This window comes from Crinia signifera, chromosome 6, assembly GCF_055691185.1.
Source record: "Crinia signifera chromosome 6, ASM5569118v1, whole genome shotgun sequence".
NCBI classification, from domain to species: Eukaryota; Metazoa; Chordata; class Amphibia; order Anura; family Myobatrachidae; genus Crinia; species Crinia signifera.
Window position 1 is genome coordinate 113,411,776 of NC_139222.1, and position 22,253 is coordinate 113,434,028.

The 22,253-nt window shown below is 45.3% G+C and overlaps 1 protein-coding gene across 1 annotated transcript in view; it reads right to left on the reverse strand.

Annotated features, from left to right (window-relative positions):
• FAM217B (family with sequence similarity 217 member B) overlaps positions 1 to 18,222 on the reverse strand; it is a 73,654-nt gene extending 55,432 nt beyond the window's left edge. Inside the window, exon 1 of the mRNA XM_083146830.1 lies at positions 18,110 to 18,222. The gene's annotated coding sequence lies outside the window, so the exon portion shown is untranslated. The remainder of the gene's footprint in view (positions 1 to 18,109) is intronic.
• Positions 18,223 to 22,253: the final 4,031 nt, after the last annotated feature.

The window sequence follows — 22,253 nt, forward strand, 5'->3', positions numbered from 1 at the left end:
TCTTTCTGTAATCCCCTTTTGTCCGCTAGGGACTAAATACACTATATTGGAGAATCTATCTCCTCAATTGTCATATCATGGTCTCGTCTATTATTTGCATCTAGCGATAACGTATATTACGGACATTGTCCTTAAAAGGTATTCGCAGATTAGAGACTAAGTACTGCGAAGGGATTTCCAATTACTGTAACTGATTTATCGTGTACAATACACGGAAAAGGTACGCTACGCTGCACTACGTTTTGTTCGCACGTAGCTAGGAATAAAGGGTACGCAAGTTACGGAATAAGTACGTAAACTGCACATTTCACTTATTGTTCTTTGATCATATAAATATCAGGTATTGATAGGAAATTATCGCGATCTACCGGCGGAAGGTCCGTAATGGCCACCCCTGATATACACTATAAGAGATATTTGTGTGCTGTGGATGCGTCAGATGATGGAAGCAACCAACAAATAAACCACTACTGTAAAAATCCCAAATCTGTCAAAACCACATGTTAACCAACTAATCAATTGTATCTAATGAAACACAATAAGCATTGGTACCTGAGACAAACAAAATCACAGCTCTTGAACAAAAGCACTTTTATTATTACAGTTTTCGGTACTTGTTTCCTAGCACGGCCACAATCGCGGGCATCGTGTGTCATTTTTAGTGGTATACGACGCGACCGACGCGATGCCCCCGATTTTCCCATTGAAATGCATTGAAAATAGTCAAAATCGCGTCGGTCGCGTCGTATGCGGCTAAAAAAGCCTTAAATGGTCCAGACGCGATGCCCACGATTTCCCCATAGGAAACAATGTTAGATGGCTCAATGTACCCGCGATGCCCCCGATTTCTCATAGGGAACAATGTTAAATACCTCAATTTCACCAAATCATCATAGGGAACAATGGTAAATGGGCCAGAAAGCCCCAAAAACACCCCAGAACAGTGAAATGTCCCCTCAAAAGTACTTTACGCCACCCCACGATCAACGCGAACCCGAAGCGTGGCGAGCGCAGCGAGCCCGCGAGGGGCGGCGGTACGCGTCCTCCGACCTTTTCATACCCCCACTATCCACGTCGGCGTGGAGTTGAGAATAGAATAGTGTGGCGAGCGCAGCGAGCCCCGCGAGGGGACGCGGATACCTTCACAGGTAAACGCGTCTCTTCACGGGCTTCACAGGTATCCGCGTCCCATCGCCACGCTTCGGGCTCGGTGGCTCGCTGCGCTCACCACACTATTCTATTCTCAACTCCACGCCGACGTGGATAGAGGGGGTATGAAAAGGTCGGAGGACGCGTACCGCCGCCCCTCGCGGGCTCGCTGCGCTCGCCACGCTTCGGGTTCGCGTTGATCGCGGGGTGGCGTAAAATAGTTTTGGGGGGACATTTCACTGTTCAGGGGTGTTTTGGGGGGTTTATGGCCCATTTAACATTGTTCCCTATGATGATTTGGGTAAATTGACCCATTTAACATTGTTTCCTATGGGAAATCGGGGGCAACGCGGCTAAATTGAGGCATTTAACATTGTTCCCTATGGGGAAATCGCGGGCATCGCGTCCATCGCACCCGATTTTTTACTGCTTGCGATGGCCGCGATGCCCCCGATTTTTCCTCACGATGCCCACGATCATGATCGTTGTGGCCGTGCTAGGAAACAAGTACCCAGTTTTCTTAGCCAAATGAAACACAATTATTCCATTAGACGAGCATCTCATAGGTTTGCACCACCTCACCAAAGATCAGGGGTTCTCAAACTCAGTCCTCAGGACCCCACACAGTTCATGTTTTCCAGGTCACCCGGCAGGTGCACAGGTGCACTCATTACTGACTGACATATTTTAACCCCTTCCCGCCGCAGCCTGTTTTTGCCTTCCTGACAGAGCCCTTTTTTTCAAATCTGACATGTATCACTTAAGTGGGGATAACTTTTTTTTGCTTTTACTTATCCCAGTGATTTTGAGATTGTTTTCTCGTGACACATTGTACTTCAAGTTAGTGGTAAATTTGGGTCGATACAGTCTGTGTTTTTTTGTGAAAAATACCAAAATGTCGTAAAAAAATGGAAAATTTAGCAATTTTCAAAATGTTAAATTTTCTGCTTGTGAGACAAATAATCATACCACTCAAAATAGTTAATAACTAACATAGACCATATGTATACTTTATGTTTCCATCATTATTTCAACCTCCTTTTAATTTTTTTGGACACTAGGAGGCTTAAAATATGAATAGCAAATTCTCAAATTTTCAAGAAAATTTCAAACACTGATTTTTTTAGGGACCAGTTCAGTTCTGATGTGACTTTGAGGGACTTGTATGTGAGACACCCCCATAAATGATGCCATTTCAAAAACTGCACCCCTCACAGTATTCAAAACAGCATTTTGGAAGTTTGTTAACCCTTTAGGTGTTTCACAGGAATTAAAACAAAGTGTAGGTGAAATTTCAAAATTTCATTTTTTTTTGCAGATTTTCAATTTTAATACATTTTTCTAAGGAACACAGTATATTTTACTAGAGAAATGTGACTAAAAATTGATTCCCCCAATTCTTTTGTTTTCATAAATATCCTATATGTGGCCCTAGTGTGCACGTTGACCAAACCACAGGCTTCATAATAGAAGGAGCACCTACTTGATTTTGGAGCCTCCTTTTTATGAGATTATTTTTTAGGCACCATGTAGGTTTCTAGGCACCATAAGATGCTAAAAGTTAGGAACCCCCCCACAAGTGACCCCATTTTGCAAACTACACCCCTTAGGGAATTCAACTAGGGGTATAGTGTACATTTCAAACCCCCAGGGGTTTCACCAATTGTGGTACAACTGGGCAGTGAAAATGAAAAATTAAATTTTTTACACAAAAATGCAGTTCTGGCTCAAAATTTTTCATTTTCACAAGGAATGAAGGAGACAAAGCACCCCAAAATCTGTGCCCCAATTTCTCTCGAGTACGGCAATGCCTCACATGTGACCAAAAAATACCATTTGGGTGCATGGCAGGACTCAGAAGGGAAGGAGTGATATTTGGATTTTGCAGCACAGATTCTGGTGGAATGTTGGTGGGTGCTATGTCGCATTAGCAAGACCCCCGAAGCACCAATACAGTGGAACCCCCCCACAAGTGACCCCATTTTGCAAACTACACCCCTCAGGGAATTCAACTAGGGGTATAGTGTACATTTCAAACCCCCAGGGGTTTCACCAATTGTGGTACAACTGGGCAGTGAAAATGAAAAATTAAATTTTTTACACAAAAATGCAGTTCTGGCTCAAAATTTTTCATTTTCACAAGGAATGAAGGAGACAAAGCACCCCAAAATCTGTGCCCCAATTTCTCCCGAGTACGGCAATGCCTCACATGTGACCAAAAAATACCATTTGGGTGCATAGCAGGACTCAGAAGGGAAGGAGTGATATTTGGATTTTGCAGCACAGATTCTGGTGGAATGTTGGTGGGTGCTATGTCGCATTAGCAAGACCCCCGAAGCACCAATACAGTGGAACCCCCCCACAAGTGACCCCATTTTGCAAAATACACCCCTCATGGAATTCAACTAGGGGTATAGTGTACATTTCAAACCCCCAGGGGTTTCACCAATTGTGGTACAACTGGGCAGTGAAAATGAAAAATTAAATTTTTTACACAAAAATGCAGTTCTGGCTCAAAATTTTTCATTTTCACAAGGAATGAAGGAGACAAAGCACCCCAAAATCTGTGCCCCAATTTCTCCCGAGTACGGCAATGCCTCACATGTGACCAAAAAATACCATTTGGGTGCATGGCAGGACTCAGAAGGGAAGGAGTGATATTTGGATTTTGCAGCACAGATTCTGGTGGAATGTTGGTGGGTGCTATGTCGCATTAGCAAGACCCCCGAAGCACCAATACAGTGGAACCCCCCACAAGTGACCCCATTTTGCAAACTACACCCCTCAGGGAATTCAACTAGGGGTATAGTGTACATTTCAAACCCCCAGGGGTTTCACCAATTGTGGTACAACTGGGCAGTGAAAATGAAAAATTAAATTTTTTACACAAAAATGCAGTTCTGGCTCAAAATTTTTCATTTTCACAAGGAATGAAGGAGACAAAGCACCCCAAAATCTGTGCCCCAATTTCTCCCGAGTACGGCAATGCCTCACATGTGACCAAAAAATACCATTTGGGTGCATGGCAGGACTCAGAAGGGAAGGAGTGATATTTGGATTTTGCAGCACAGATTCTGGTGGAATGTTGGTGGGTGCTATGTCGCATTAGCAAGACCCCCGAAGCACCAATACAGTGGAACCCCCCCACAAGTGACCCCATTTTGCAAACTACACCCCTCAGGGAATTCAACTAGGGGTATAGTGTACATTTCAAACCCCCAGGGGTTTCACCAATTGTGGTACAACTGGGCAGTGAAAATGAAAAATTAAATTTTTTACACAAAAATGCAGTTCTGGCTCAAAATTTTTCATTTTCACAAGGAATGAAGGAGACAAAGCACCCCAAAATCTGTGCCCCAATTTCTCCCGAGTACGGTAATGCCTCACATGTGACCAAAAAATACCATTTGGGTGCATGGCAGGACTCAGAAGGGAAGGAGTGATATTTGGATTTTGCAGCACAGATTCTGGTGGAATGTTGGTGGGTGCTATGTCGCATTAGCAAGACCCCCGAAGCACCAATACAGTTGAACCCCCTCACAAGTGACCCCATTTTGCAAACTACACCCCTCAGGGAATTCAACTAGGGGTATAGTGTACATTTCAAACCCCCAGGGGTTTCACCAATTGTGGTACAACTGGGCAGTGAAAATTAAAAATTAAATTTTTTACACAAAAATGCAGTTCTGGCTCAAAATTTTTCATTTTCACAAGGAATGAAGGAGACAAAGCACCCCAAAATATGTGCCCCAATTGCTCCCGAGTACGGCAATGCCTCACATGTGACCAAAAAATACCATTTGGGTGCATGGCAGGACTCAGAAGGGAAGGAGTGATATTTGGATTTTGCAGCACAGATTCTGGTGGAATGTTGGTGGGTGCTATGTCGCATTAGCAAGACCCCCAAAGCACCAATACAGTGGAACCCCCCCACAAGTGACCCCATTTTGCAAACTACACCCCTCAGGGAATTCATCTAGGGGTATAGTGTACATTTCAAACCCCCAGGGGTTTCACCAATTTTGATACAACTGGGCTGTGCAAATGAAAAATTACATTTTTTTACACAAAAATGCAGTTCTGGCTCAAAATTTTTCATTTTCATAAGGTATGAAGGAGAAAAAGCACCCCAAAATCTGTGCCCCAATTTCTCCCGAGTATGGCAATGCCTCATATGTGACCAAAAAATACCAGTTGGGTGCATGGCAGGACTCAGAAGGAAAGGAGTGATTTTTGGATTTTGCAGCTCAGATTCTGGTGGAATGAATGGTGGGTGCTATGTGGCATTAGCAAGACCCCCGAAGCATGGTGAAATGATGAACCTAATAATCCATTGATGTGTGGTATATTTTAAAGCACTCCTTTATACATAGGCCGGGTTTGTCGGGGCAAGTTTCACAGTGGAAAATAGTATCCTTTCTTATTCCCTTTTTATAGCAAACTTTGCACCTTTTTTGTGTCCTGCCCTTTCTTGCAGTGGAGGGGATTTCGTTAGGAAAATGCTGCCCTGGTACAATACGGGGGCCAGTACTAGAAGTACTGGGGCCCTCTGCCTGCTGGTTCCCAAATATTAGGCCCTTTATGACTTCCTCTTGAAAGTGCATAAATGTCCCCCTCTGGCTGGTAGAACGGAATAGCACGTAAGCGTTATACAGTGCCATCTGGATGATATACACGGCCAGCTTCTTGTACCAGATTTTTGTTTTCCGCAGGGCACTGTACGGCTTCAGTACCTGATCTGAAAGATCCACTCCGCCCATGTACTTATTGTAATCTAGGATACAATTAGGTTTTGAGGTGTGGGTACTGGTACCTCGTACAGGGACGGAGGTGGTACTGTCTCCATGAATTGTTGTCAGTATAAGGACATCCCTCTTGTCCTTATATTTGACCAACAACATATTTTCGGTGGATTGTGCCCTGCTTTCACCCCTTCTCAGTACTTGGGCAATGTGCGTTTTTGGGAGGCCTCTTTGGTTCTTGCGCACAGTACCGCAAGCTGCTGTACCTCTTGAACCAAGGGCCTTAAACAGGGGGATGCTAGTGTAAAAGTTATCCACATAGAGGTGATAACCTTTATCCAGGAAGGGGTGCACTAAATCCCAGACAATTTTTCCACTAACACCTACGAGGGAGGGGGGGCATTCTGGCGGTTCAATTCTTGAATCCTTCCCTTCATATACCCTAAACCTGTGAGTGTACCCTGAGGTGCTTTCACACAGTTTATACATTTTTATGCCATACCTTGCCCTCTTACCGGGAAGGTACTGGCGGAATTTAACCCTTCCTTTAAAATGTATAAGGGACTCGTCGATACAAATAAATTTTTCAGGGATGTACATCTCTGCAAATTTGGCACTGAAATGATCAATGACCGGCCTGACTTTGAATAGCCGGTCAAAGGTGGGATCATCTCTGGGTGGGCACTGTGCATTATCGGTGTAATGTAAAAATTTAAGGATTGTCTCAAAACGAGTCCGAGCCATGGCCATACGGTAAAGTGGGGTGCTGTACAGAACATCTGTACTCCAATATTGCCTAATTTCTGGCTTTTTTACTATGCCCATATGTAACACCAGACCCCAAAACGTCATCATCTCTACTGCATCTACAGGGGTCCACCTAGCAAATGATGACGTGGGGTTTTGAGCAATAAACTGCTGGGCATATAAATTACTTTGGTCCACCATTAAATTTATAAAATCATCAGAGAAAAATAATTTGAAAAAGTCAATTTCTCTGAGACCTGTTGAATCAAATTGGATTCCTGGGATGGCCAAAAACTCAGGAACCTGGGGCTCAAAATTGTCTGGTGGTGGGGTCCATACAGGATCAATCATTTGGGGGGGGGGGTCTCAGCTGCTCTACGGGGGCGTCTTTGAGGGGGTCCCTCATCACTAGAGGAGGAAGATGAGGTTAAGACGAATCCTTCAAATTCCCCGCTTGCATCACTGGCTGTGTCAGAGTCAGAGGCAAGCATGGCATATGCCTCCTCCGCTGAATACATTCTTCTGGATGACTGGGATGACATTTGGGATGACATTTGGGATGCCATTTTTATTTTTGTGTTTCTGTAAGTGTAATGTTTCAACACGTGTATAGTGTAGGGGGGGTACAAACTTTATTTCAACACGGGGGGTATGTAGTGTGTAGTGTGTATGTAGTGCAGAAAAAAAATACTTTATACAGGAATTTGATCCCAATAATAAAAAAAAAAATTAGATCAACCCTGTGGCAAAAATGCTGATCTGTGATGTACGTCACTCAGCAACTTCAAGGCAGCTTTTGGTACAACTTTGAAGGGGTTAAAAAAAAAAAAAAAAGGTCCTGCGCCAAAAATTGAGCACAGATGTTGGTCAGTAACGTCCGTCACTGAACAGCGCTCAAAGGCAACAGGAATTTGATCCCCAAAAAAAAAAAATAGATCAACCCTGTGCCGAAAATGCTGATCAGTGATGTACGTCACTGATCAGCGCTCAGCGGCCACAGGACACCCACAAAAGCAACGTGGGTGTAAAAACAATTTAAAAAAAATAAACCACAGCACTCTCCAAAAAAAAAACAATTTAAAAAAACTGCAGAAAAAAAATTATATCAACCCTGTGCCAAAAATGCTGTTCAGTGATGTACGTCACTGATCAGCGCTCAGCGGCCACAGGACACCCACAAAAGCAACGTGGGTGTAAAAACAATTTAAAAAAAATAAACCACAGCACTATCCAAAAAAAAAAAAATTTAAAAAAACTGCAGAAAAAAAATTATATCAACCCTGTGCCAAAAATGCTGTTCAGTGATGTACGTCACTGATCAGCGCTCAGCGGCCACAGGACACCCACAAAAGCAACGTGGGTGTAAAAACAAAACCCCACTGCACTCTCCAAAAAAAAAAAAACTGCAGATCAGTGATGCAGTGATGCAACACTGATTAGCAGTGAGGGGCAGCAGGCACACAACTGTGGGTGCAACCTGACAGGGTATATATAAAAAAAAAAAAACCTGCACCCCCAAAAAGTTGCTGATCAGTTAATTTATACTGATCAGCACAAAAGGGGGGGCAGCAGGGGGGCAGCAGACAGTTGCACAGGCAGCACAACCTTTGGTGCAACTGACAGGTATATATATAAAAAAAAAAAACCCTGCACCCCCAAAAAGTTGCTGATCAGCACAGATATACTGATCAGCACAAAAGGGGGGGCAGCAGACACAAAATATAGCACTCTCTGTCACTATCTCTCACTATCTGTCACTCTATGACACTGCAGCAGCAGCACACAGAAAGTCACAAGATCCAGGAAGCATCCAGCTGCTGGCAGCACGCTACCAGCGGTGATCAGGTAAGTATCAGGCAAGGATCAGGTCAGTATATCACGACAGATTGGCACGGTGACCGCTCTGCACGCAATTCCAGACCGGAATGGCGTCTGCAGCGCAGTCACCGTTAGTTTAAATCACGCGCCATGGCTGTGATTGGTCCGTCGGTCCGGCGGACCAATCACAGCCTTGGGGGCAGGTGGGGTGAGGTCATCACCGGTGACCCCCTCACGCCCCCTCACACCTGGCGGTGATTGATCCCTGTGTTACCGAGCGTCTGATTCGCCGGTAACACAGGAAAACGCTGCGATTGGCTGTTCACATTGAACAGCCAATCGCAGCGATCGCCGACGGGGGGGAGGCATCGCCGCCCCCCCCGGGCATGCTGGGACATGTCTGCTGTCAGGGACAGCAGACATCGTCCCTCTGTCACTGCGTCCCTAGACGCGGTGACAGTTTAAAGTCATGACGTATATATACGTCATGTGTCGGGAAGTACATCCCGGCCATGACGTATATATACGTCAAATGTCGGGAAGGGGTTAAAAGATCCAAATGTGGAACTAATTATTTCACTTGTAGTTCTGTGAGAAGACATGTAAAACATGCACTGTGTGGGGTCCTGAGGACCGACTTTGAGAACCTGTGACTTTGAGAACCTGTGCCATAGATGGTCAAAAACTACTTCTACAGCTCGTTGCACTACGTGGACATGTTGCAATATTATGTACAAAGACACTGCCAGACAGCTGTTCATAGTTGATATGATGCAAGAGTAATGCTGGCTGCACTGCAGCCAAGACACTAAAATAACACATGTATAGAGTAAGCATGGAAACTCTACTTTGATGTCCTCTAGAGAAAAGCATCAACATTATAAGCACACAGGAGTTCAGAAAGTATTTCCCCCCATCAAAATATACCATATTTAAAAACAATTTTGTCACCATGCTTTATTAAATGAGTTTAAATAATGTGAGTGTTAATACAGTAATAGTTACTTAGATATCCACTCAAGTCAGTTTTGGGGTTCCTGTGGGACATGAAGGTGGACATACAGGCTTATGCACAAATAAATCTGAATTTGAATAGATCTCTTGTACCAGATGTGAGGCTCATGTAAATGATTACTGCTATTTCCACAACCAGATTAACTGTGCCAGTAAAATTATACCCTTTAACGCTGCCATATCATAAGTTATTGCATATGAATGCGCAGCAAGCTGGGACAGTGTAAAGGGACCAAGTTGGAATTGGCATTTCATCCTGGGTAGAAAGTTGGGTTGAACATGGATACAAACCAACTCGCTGTGCAGTGTAAACAGGTAACCTGAGTCAATGCGACCTGGGACCCATACTAATTTAATGACAAGAGCGGGTCCTGCAGCAGCAAATAAAAATCCTTAGCGCCGCCCTAACCAATCACTGCAGGCAGTGACTTTTTCATTCAGTCACTGCCTGAGACCTCTGCCCTTCCTTCCCTGGCTGCATCATCCTGACAGACCCCGGACACCGAGTCCTTCAGAGCCGCTGCTCCTCCTGACTCTCTGCCTACATGGATCGGAGCCTGTACAGTGAGGTAGACAGTGGCTACCTACTTCTCAAACAGGTGTCTTTCCTTCAGCCCCACAGCCACACCTACACTCTATGGGGCACTGTGCGTTAAACCCCCACCAGTGCCACCACTTCTTTCTGCTGGACGAGCGGGGGTTCTCCTGGCAAAGGGCATGTTATCCAAGGCAAAGGGCATGTTACCCCTGGCAAAGGGCATGCAACTCCTGGCATCAAGCATGCAACCCGTAGCAATGAGCATTTAATTGAGCAGGCACTTACGTGGCATAATATGTAATAAGCATTACAGTTGTGGTATTATATGTAATGGGCATTACAGTGACGCTGCGGTCTGCAGGGTGCACGTCCCCCATTGGTGTAAATGGGAGCCGGGTCAGATGACCCGGCGTACCAATTTACACCGCCCTCTACCCAGGTCCTAGCCGTGTTCCACCCAGGTCAGGACCTGGGTAGAAGTCCTATGGAAAGGGACATGGCGTGTCCCATTTACACCACCGCTGACACGGGTCTGACCCGCCGAAGACCCGGGGTTTTGAGGCGGTGTAAAAGGGGTATAAGATTTTGCACTTGATGTGACATTTTTTTTACATGTTTTATAAATAACATGTGATTTATCACATGTAAGCCCGGGGTGCTGCAAACACAGAATTGAAAGATCCTATTCAAAGACTGGGCGGCTGCTGAGAGAGCTCTGTCAGCCAATCACGGCCACCCAGTCTTTTGACTAGGATTTTTCAATTCTCCCCACCACACATCGAACCCTGCTTGACGCACCACGCTCACTGGACCCCACACTGTATCGAATGTGATACATCATGGGTAATAACCATTGACTGCTGCACATAATATTTATCTTATGTGCAGCCTGTCCGACCTCCGACTCCAATGTGCACAGGACCACACATCGGATCCGATGTCATATACTTGATTTTGGCCTATTGCACATGATTTTTCGTCCCGATCCTTAGCCTTTAGACTTCTTCTAGATTATTTATTGCTGTCTATAGTTGGCAGTCTGTAATACACCTATGGAAAATTAGAGCTAAATGTGAAACATACTGTACTATAGATGCAGAACATTGACTTGTGTAAATGTAAAAAAATATTAAGAACATGAAATCCATCAGTGGCATACTGCAAAATCATGTTTGTTTTTTTTTTTTTACCATCATCAAATAGTTAGAAATATGGTAACTGTTAATGTACACCAATGAATGAAGTTTCATCTGTGGCCCTCTCTTCTCTCTTCTTCTTTGGTATTCACTTATGCATTTTTTTATGTTGTAATCAGTGGCGGAACTCTGGGAGGCAATGGAGGCTCCTGCCGCCGGGCGCCATGCCCTTGCGGGAGCACTTCCACTCTATTGTCACAGCCAGAGTCTGTCTCTGGAGGGAAAGTATCCCTGGGTCCCCCTGAAAACTCACGACCCACACACACTTACCCGCTGTGGATCGGGTCTTTATTTCCAAACTGCAGCGCAGCTGACACACAGGCAGTGACAGACAGCCGCCGGCACCATAGAGCAGCATTGAACTTCCGTAGGCTGTCCAATGGAATTCAGTCATGCAGCCTGCGGCTTGGAGACAGGACCATGCGCAGGCTGCAGAAAGGTAGTGAGCAATGCGCAGGAGGATGGGAAGGCAGTGGCACACACATACACCGCACATGAAGAGGAACATGTTGTTCAGCTGCTGCAGCACTGTTCTTTCAGTCGACAATTCTCAGGTAAAAATAAATCCCTGATAGCAGCCCTGTTTTTGTGCGGGGAGGGGCACCAAAATCTATCTTGCCTCCGGGAGAATTCCATGAAGTTACGCCACTGGTTGTAATGACAATAAATGGTGATTTGGTTTGATAATGTGTAGTGCTTTCAATCTTAGGGAGTTGCTTCTGGCAACAAGGCCAGCATGGGATAGCTGTAAAATGGAGCAAAGACTAAGGGGGGGGGGGGTATTCAATCCCCAGTCACAACTGTCGGTCCATCCTGACAGCCATGAACCTGGCCACCATTTCCTTATTTCCCCGTCGGAAAGCAAATGCTTCCGAAGCTAGTCTTTTACCTTGTGATTGCCTCTGTGTTTGTGCATGTATGAGAAAGAGATGTAGTTTCACTCTCTGCCAACAGAGGGCAGTGTTTCTGAGACACACAAATGGATGCAATATATATATATACATATATATATATATATATATAAAACACCGAACGCCAGGCACAACCTCCGAATTCGTTGCTGTGTGGGTGCCCGCACCAGTCCAAATAGTATAGATACGCAATGATGTGCAGCACTCCAACTGATTTCTTCAGAAAAATAGCTTCTTTATTATTACGTTTCAATATCTCATCGACATTGTCATCAGGTTGCCTGATGACAATGTCAATAAGATATTGAAACGTTGTAATAATAAATAAGCTATTTTAATGAAGAAATCGGTTGAAGTGCTGCACATCATTGCGTATCTATATATATATATATATATATATATATATTTATATATATATATATGCAGCGGTAATAAGCGGCACTCAGAGGCTTACGTAAATGGTGAAAAAACAGGAACTTTATTCCTTGTGCAGAAGTGAAAACATTTCGGAGCTCGGGGGCCCCGTCGTCGGTTCAGGGAACCACCTGCAGAAAAGTGGGGTCCCGTGAAGGGGGCTGCAGGCTTAAATGCATTGATCAATTCATGAACCAAATCTCCACTATTTATTATCAGTTAATTTAGTGTGTGCAGAGCCCCTACAATGTCTGTTTAAACAATGTGGTCACAAGCCATAGGGCACCCCAAAACTAGGAAAGGTAAGTGCCGATGTTTAGTGTATATATTGTTTATTATATTAATTTTTTAAATTAGTCTTATTGTGGTCACATTCTCTCATGCACCCTGTTTTAGCTAAGACTCCATAGCTTATGTTAACCAGTTCCCTAGATGATTAGTGACAGGTGTGTTGGTAACTGCTCACCTATAAAAGCACAGTCTGCTGTGAGCTCTAGACCAGATAGCATGCCTGGAATCAAACATGTGATAGCTATGTGTATTGTAGCCATATTGAGCGATAGTGCTAGGACCTGCAGAAAAGTGGGGTCCCGTGAAGGGGGCTGCAGGCTTAAATGCATTGATCAATTCATAAACCAAATCAATTTAGTGTGTGTGCAGAGCCCCTACAATGTCTGTTTAAACAATGTGGTCACAAGCCATAAGGCACCCCAAAACTAGGAAAGGTGAGTGCCGATGTTTAGTGTATATAATATATATATATATATATATATATATATATATATATATATATATATATGATGTACCCAGTTTAAGGGCGAGATGTATCAAACTGAAAATGCGGTAAAACCGGGGTCTTTATTTCCAAACCGCAGCGCAGCTGACACACAGGCAGTGACAGACAGCCGCCGGCACCACCATAGAGCAGCAGCCCCGTTTTTGTGCGGGGAGGGGAACCAAAATCTATCTTGCCTCCAGGAGACACACAGGCAGTGACAGACAGCCGTCGGCACCATAGAGCAGCATCCCCGTTTTTGTGCGGGGGAGGGGCACCAAAATCTATCTTGCCTCTGGGAGAATTCCATGAAGTTACGCCACTGGTTGTAATGACAATAAATGGTGATTTGGTTTGATAATGTGTAGTGCTTTCAATCTTAGGGAGTTGCTTCTATCAACAAGGCCAGCATGGGATAGCTGTAAAATGGAGCAAAGAATAAGGGGGGGGGGTGGGGGTGTATTCAATCCCCAGTCACAACTGTCGGTCCGTCCTGACAGCCATGAACCTGGCCCGTTTTTTTTTTGCTCGACCGCAAATCGCCAGGTGGGATTCAATGTTCCACCTGCCGATTGGCGGGGGTGTGTCCGCATAAACGGCCCTGGATTGTCGAGATCCGGCCAATTTATGGATGTTCTCTGCAAAACGAGCCCGACAGCTTTTAAAGGTGGGCCCGTTCTGTCTCTCAGGCAAGACAGCATTGAATAGGCTCCCGCCACTATTTCCCCCGTCGGAAATAGCGGGTGGGATTGAATATGCCCCTAAACTGGGTACACATGTATCAAAGAGTCTATGCAGGACAATATAGTGGACAATAGATCTTATTATAGTACTGGTAAGCCCGCTCTAAGCAAATGCTTCCGAAGCTAGTGTTTTACCTTGTGATTGCCTCTGTGTTTGTGCATGTATGAGAAAAGAGATGTAGTTTCACTCCCTGCCAACAGAGGGCAGTGTTTCTGAGACACACAAATGGACACAATATATATATATATATATATATATATATATATGCAAACAAGACCTGCACTCTCACCCTTGTGTCTAGGTAGCCGCTGGGGTGCCGTATAAATAGCAGTGTAAATAGAGAACAGTGCTATGTAGATACAGTAACTCCCATAAGGGAAAACAGCACTCATCAGACTTCATACAGTAAGGTCATCAGGGTTTGGGTGTCCCGTGTTTAATCAGGTAAAGAAATGGAGCCTGCGGACGTTTCGGTCCTATTGGACCATTCTCAAGGCAGTAATTATCCAGAGCCACAAAAAAACAGCATAGGAAGGGTAACAGGGACGGTCCCTGTTACCCTACCTATGCTGTTTTTTTTGTGGCTCTGGATAATTACTGCCTTGAGAATGGTCCAATAGGACCGAAACGTCGGCAGGCTCCATTTCTTTACCTGATTAAACACGGGACACCCAAACCCTGATGACCTTACTGTATGATGTCTGGTGAGTGCTGTTTTCCCTTATGGGAGTTACTGTATATATATATATAAAACACCGAACGCCAGGCACAACCTCCGAATTTGTTGCTGGGTGGGTGCCCGCACCAGTCCAAATAGTATATATACGCAATGATGTGCAGCACTCCAACTGATTTCTTCAGAAAAATAGCTTCTTTATTATTACAACGTTTCAATATCTCATCGACATTGTCATCAGGTTGCCTGATGACAATGTCGATGAGATATTGAAACGTTGTAATAATAAAGAAGCTATTTTAATGAAGAAATCGGTTGGAGTGCTGCACATCATTGCGTATCTATATATATATATATATATATATATATATATATATATATATATATATATATATATATATGATGTACCCAGTTTAAGGGCGAGATGTATCAAACTGAAAATGCGGTGAAACCCCGGTTTTACCGCATTTTCCTATGTATCAAAACCCGGCCGCACCGATACCGCATTGTAGGGTATTGCCACCTTTGGGTGGCGATACCCTATAGAAGCCTATGGGCTTCTTTTGGCCGCCCGCCGCAAACCCGCTGCATCACTGACCCCCCCCCCCCCCCTCCGGCTTACCTTCCGGAAAGGTCCTCCTGGACCCGGAAGGTAAACTCCTCCTCCCCCTAGTGAAGCAGCCGGACGTCCTTCCGGCTGCAGTGGGGAGGAGGAGGTGCCGGGGACAGCCTGCTTTGCTGTCCCCGGCGTGAGGGGAGCAGGAGGCGGCAGGTAGGTGACGGAGACCTCCCGCACACCACAGTACAGGTATCGCGGGGGCCTCCGTCACCGCGATGCCAGACGCATATGTTAGTACATATGCGGTAGCATCGCGGCGGGCGGCGATGTATTTTAATACATCCCGCCCTAACTGCTGCTGTAGTTACTTAGATAGGGCCTGATTCAGAGATGGTCAGTTTTGCATAGAAGTTGCACCACTGGATGCAGCTACTGTGAAAAAAGATGCATCTCATCGGTCAGCCACAATGTTTACCTTTGCCATGGTGGTGTTATTAATGTGATATGAGCAGAGGGCGAGGTGCAAGCATGGAGGCCCAGTCCAAGTTTTGAGAGATGACCTGGCAGGCAGGTAACGTACTGATCCACCAATTAATCATAAATATAGCATGCATGATCAGTTTAATTGAACATATAAATTGAGTATATAGTCAGAAAGGCAGCACACTCACAATCCATATTTACCCATCCCTGTGGTAATGGGTTGACGTTTACGTCCTGACGCCGATTCCCGGCCCCGCAGGCAGGTTCAGTTCATGAGGGGGGATATAAGGTGAGCATTGTCTGTATTCATTTTGTTGCCGGATGACGATGTAAATAAATATCGAAACGTTGCAGATATATTGTTCACTTCGTTTTACTTACCGAGTGCCGCTCTGTGTTTGCTGTGATATAGTTTGCTGTGATTATATATATATATATATATATATATATATATATAAATACATACACATATATACACATACACACACACACACACACACACACTTATTGTTAGGTAGGGATGGACATCGGAAGCCAACCATCAAATGATGGCAGTGCTTCCACCATTGAAACGTTCGATGCGATGGTAATCAACCATCGCATCAAAAGTATTCGATGGTGAAAACTAGTTATATGACTAGTGCATGCGCAAAAGCTTGTATTGCCATTTGTAAGGTAGTAATTGGGTTCGGTGGCAGGGCCCAGGCTCTGAGCAACATATTACTTTATCACTGGACATTGTGTGTATAATATACATATATAATATTCACACAATGCCCAATGATGAAGTAGTATATTCATTTTGTACACATTATTAACACTTTAACAGCAAGTAATCAAAATGTAATAAAATTAGATAAATTGTAAACTAACTCGCTTTAGGTTTCACTATTTTTTCCAGATAGGAAAATGTCTATTTATTAAGGCAAGTGTAACTACACACACAAACAGTGACAGTGGTCATCACATCATTTATATGGTGAGATAAATATTGCAATGAGCAGGGCCAGCTCTACTATTAGGCAGCTGCCTAGGGAGCCAGGATCTGTGGGGGCACCACTAATAATGCTACACACTAGGCGATTCTAGCTTCCATCGTCAGCTATATGGTCGCTCAGTGACCATATTGCCGGTGATACCTAGCGACCTTCGCCGTGTGTGCGCTCCCACCACAGCCCAGCGGTCGCTGGTCGCAGGAACTTGCTAGAATCACTGGTCCCCAGTAAAATACTGATAACCAGCAATTCAGTCGCTGAGCGACCAATCGCTAGCGACCAGGTCACGTAATATAAAAAATAGTTCACTATATATAAAAACAGTTAAGGTGCCCCTACACTGAGGCGATTTGGTCCGATTTTGGCCAATTGCGACCAATCGACCAGTTAAATCGGACCAAATCGCCTCTCCCTGACATGCCGTTGGGTCCCGTGCGCATCGGACCCGACCAGGTGGTCGGACCGGCAGGACGTCCACCCGTTCCTCCTGGCGGTGAGGCGGGCCGGAAGCAGGGACGCATGCAATCCATCACAACGGATCGCATGCGTCCGTGCTGCCGGGAAGGTCTCAGCAGCTTGCAGGCTGTCAGGTGTCCGTACACTGTTGCGAGGCGTCACAGCAGTGTATGGGCACCTTTAGCTTGGTTCATTCCACTGGTACCCCAGGACTGTGTATATTGCTCCTCACTATATTGACAGAAACAGACAATCTCTGACCAACGCTTCACTAATAGTGGTTGCTACCTGGTAATACTAATGCAGTATATTAATGAGTGTTGTATGTGACTGACATTCACAACTGTCTGTAGCTAGTTGTATTGTGTACTGTATTATTATTATTATAGCTTGCCTGAGCTGGTATAACATTCAGTGACGTCTCCTCCTCTCTGAATCCTCCAGAGCTCAGTGTGTCTGTGAAATTTGCTGCTGTTTGAGTGACTGGTGCTGCAGGGTGAGGTTTGTGCTCTGATTGGCTCTCTGAGTCAGTGAGAGCCAATCAGAACTAGCAGTGGGCCCTGTTGCCTAGCAGCTACAGCAACCATAGAGAGGGAGAGGGAGGGAAGCAGAGAGAAAGCCAGACAGCCTCCAACGAACCTAGGAAGTTTCCTGACACAGACACAGCAGCCAGGGGAGGCATAGCTTTTGGGAATTACAAAAAATAAGCCACCATCGGTACACCATCGAATGATTAGCATTCGATGGTGACAAACATCGGAAGGTCACCATTAAATGGCAAAAACACTAACATCGAAAGAAAAACATCGATGTTTCCGAAACATCGACCATCGATGTCCATCCCTATTGTTAGGGGACACGAGAGATTTGTTGCGCAGGGGCCTCCACATACCATAAACCGCCCCCTCTGCTCTACCTCCTCTTGCTGTGAAGTCAGTGGAGTGGTCGGTGGTCAGTCACTGCTCAGCAGAGTCAGCACGCACACTCCGCCTCCGCAGACATTGGTCACGGGGTCAGATGCCCGGGTCATAGCAAAGTAATGAGCCGCGCGACCTGGATCTGTGAGATCATGTGATCATGATTATACTCGGACGGCGGTGCTGGTTACTGTGCTAGTGGAATGGCGGGAAAATCAGTTACCTTACCGTCTCCGGCTCCGCTGAGGTAACGTACGCCAACGCCGCGGATGGGCACAGGACGGCGAGGGACCGCATTACTCGACCGATCTGACGGCAGAGAGGGAGACAGCAGGTATCTGTCCAAAGGCTCCGAATGAGTCGCAATAAGTGTGTTTGGTAATAATACATTCCGCTCTCGTTTACGAAAGGGATTAGTAATCTGCGTACTAAACGAAGCATCCTCCTTAGGCTGTTTATTATTAGTGCCCGGGCAGGCTATCTCAGGGCTGCCTACCTGACCCTCTCCTTCAGGGAGAAAAAGCCCTGTTCCTGGGCTTCCCTGGTAATGTATGATTGCCAGCACCTGTGGGGATACACCATTCTTATCAATTACCTAGCTCACCACAGGTGACAGCAATCATACATTACCAGGGAATCCCAGGAACAGAGCATTGTCTCCCTGAAGGAGAGGGTCAGGTAGGCAACCCTGGGCCATCTGTAGAATGTTTTTTTATTTATTTTTTATTGCATAGATTCTGTAGATAATCCGTTGTCTATAAGTATACTTATATGTTAGTTGGGTGCCCACTAAGCTATATGCTTAGTTTTCTGCCTCCCCTCGCGGGGCTTGCTACGCTCGCCACGCTTCGGGGTTGGTGAGCGTAGTAACTATAGTGGGCGCCCAACTAACATATAAGTACCGAAAATTCTAGAGGGACAGTAACACCCCCACCCCCTTCTTTTGTTATTTCCACTTGAAACTTATTTATCAAGGTGGGGTTATGTTCAGTGATGTCACCGGGTCCGCCGCTGTGCATGCAGTCGCTGACAATATATTTAGATTTAGCTGCATGCACAGAACATGGGGGTGGGGGGAGTTAAGGAGGTGTGAAAGCGTACATTGTTAATGACATTGTGCATACACACTAAAAAAAAAAAATTCTTTTTTTTTATGATGTTTAGAAGGGCCCTTCTGAGCAATTATTTAAAAATAATTTGTGTAGTGTGTATGGGACTATAAACAATATATCTCCACTATGATTTATCGACAAAACAAATATAACCAGAGCTCTGGTTCCTGGAGATTCTGTGTGACAGCGGTAAAGCGACGTATACATGGAGCGAATTGGTCACTGAGCGATTTTGACTTACTATCGCCCAGCGACCAAATCACTGAGTGTCCCATTTTTATTAGCGACCAGCGATGATCGCTGATGAAAACTGAGTCAAAGGAGGAGAAAGTTGCAGGAGTGGGCTCATTGCGGGAGCACGCTCCAGGCAACCCTCGCCCAGCTATATTGGCTGAAATCTCCCCTTGTGTATGGAGCTTCAGAGTACATGTGTGTCTACTGTCCCGGCACTGCCAGGAGGCTCCCAAAATTCAGTTGGAGCTAATGGCCGCCTGTAAGCGCGGGCAAGTCTCCTGCAGCCATGTGAAGTTAGCGGTAAATGACGCGATTCACGCTGAATTGTGTCATTATGACCCTTTCCCCCACTTTCCAATAATCTAGTCACTGTATAGTGTGTATGTAGGGGGGGTGCGATGTTACAAAGATGCAGTCACACGGCCAGTCTCCTGAACCCCCCCCTTTTTTTTTTTTTTTTGCCACATCACTAAACCTTTTGTTAAGCCACACCCTGATCCCCTCCCACACAGTTAACAGACATGGAACCGGGACAAGGGATCTACAGCAAAAAGATAGACAACCATTAGGTTGACACCATTAGTTCGACAAGCAAAAAGGTTGACATGTAAAAAGTTCGACATGCAAAAAGGTCGACACTACCATTAGGTTGACAGTGTCTAAGTCGACATGGGGTTTTTCACTGTTTTTTTTTACCCAAATGTCGACACAGTCTGAAGTGGACCGCAGCCCCTCGCATCGCTAGCAATGCTTTGGGCATGGTGACTCGCTGCGCTCGGCACACTATTTTATTCTCACACCTCGCGCTAGTGGATGGTAAGGCATGAAATACCGCCTGTTGGCACATTTCGGCTCAAAAAACAGTGAAAAATCCCTTGTCGACCTAGACACTGTCGACCTTTTTGCATGTCGACCTTTTTGCACGTCGACCTTTTTGCATGTCGACCTTTTTTCATGTCGACCTTCGATACTGTTAAAGGGTATACACTAGGCCAGAGGTTCCCAAACTTTTTCAAATCACGGCACACTGCAGTATCCGCAGCTTTTGTGGTGACACCCCTTGGGCAAAAGTTTCGGTACTTGTGAATTATCTGGGCGCCCGATGTTGAAATTATATGACAGTACATTAAGAATACGATGCGACGCGATGCGACGCGATTTCCCTTGAAATTTCCTTGAAGACAAAATCGCGTCGCATTGTATGCTATTGTATGGTATACAATGGCACGCGATGTTCACAACCAGGCTACTATCAACGTGAACCCGAAGCGTGGCGAGCGGCAGCGGTACGCGTCCTCCGACCTTTTCATACCCCCACTATCCACGTCGGCGTGGAGTTGAGAATAGAATAGTGTGGCGAGCGCAGCGAGGGGACGCGGACACCTGTGAAGCCCGCGAGGGGACGCGGATAGCTGTGAAGGTGTCGGCGTCCCCTCGCGGGGCTCGCCACGCTTCGGGCTCGGTGGCTCGCTGCGCTCGCCACACTATTCTATTCTCAACTCCACGCCGACGTGGATAGTGGGGGTATGAAAGTTCAGTTCAGATATGTGGTGAGGGACAGGATTTGCTTCTATTTGTTCACATATTTTGTGATTGGAAGCCACAAGCATCGGTTTTACCTATTACATAGACCATAAATAATTTGAGTTGGTCCTCTGCCATCAACCCAGGACAAGTGCATTGCAGCCTGTGCAAAGTTTGGGAACCACTACACTAGTCAATATTGTAAACAATTGTTACAATTCTAATAGGTTAAAATGGCAAAATCTAAATATAGTCTAGTGCTGTGGTTCTTAACCTTGGTCCTCAAGGACCCCCAACAGTGCACGTTTTCCAGGTCTCCACACAGATTCACAAGTAAAATAATTAGCTCCACCTGTTATCTTTTAAAATGTGTCAGTGAATGAGTGCACCTGTGCACCTGCTGAGTGACCTGGAAAACGTGCACTGTTGGGGGCACTTGAGGGCCAAGCTTGAGAACCACTGGTCTAGTGTATAAGCACTATACTGCTGATAATGCGTGTCAGGGACAGCCTCTGTTGGCCCTGAATGCCGCCAGCCTTAGGAGTTGATTGGTTGCTTTGGTAAGCTTCTCCACTTTATCTCACCTCCAAGGCTTGATGTTGGTCCTGAACAGGGCTTGCAGTGAAAATATAAGAAAAAAACTATTTATAGCAGAAGGTATCTTTAATGAAAATCAGAGATTAAGACAGTGGTTCCAACTTTTTTGCATCACGGTACCCTAACGTATCAGATTTTATCAGGGCACCCCTAGCATTAAATCATTTATTGATGAATATGAAATACAATATAAAATGAAGTAAATGGTGCCTTTTCTGTCATCCTTAGGTTTATTTGAGTGCTGGTGTACATTTTTTGGTTCTGATTATCCACATGTTTTTTGATTGGTAGCCACTAGCACTCGTTTTGCCCATCATTTAACCCGACATAATTGAAATTGGTCCTGGACCACCAATCCAAGGCACCCCTAAAAGAGTCTCGGGGCACCCGAGGGTGCCTAGGCACACGGTTTTGGGAACCACTGGATTACGGTGATGTGTTGCATTATAGGAGCTGACCAGCAAAGAGCACAAGTGGGAGAAAATTCATGTAGTGTTAGGGGTCTTTGCCAAATATCTATACAGGGGAAAAAACTAACACTTTGTATATCTGTGAGGTACTGAGTCTCTGAATCTGTATACAAAGTAGAGGCGTAACTCGGGGAGGCAATATATATGTACATGGTGGTGTTTGAGGGAGCACCAATATTTAT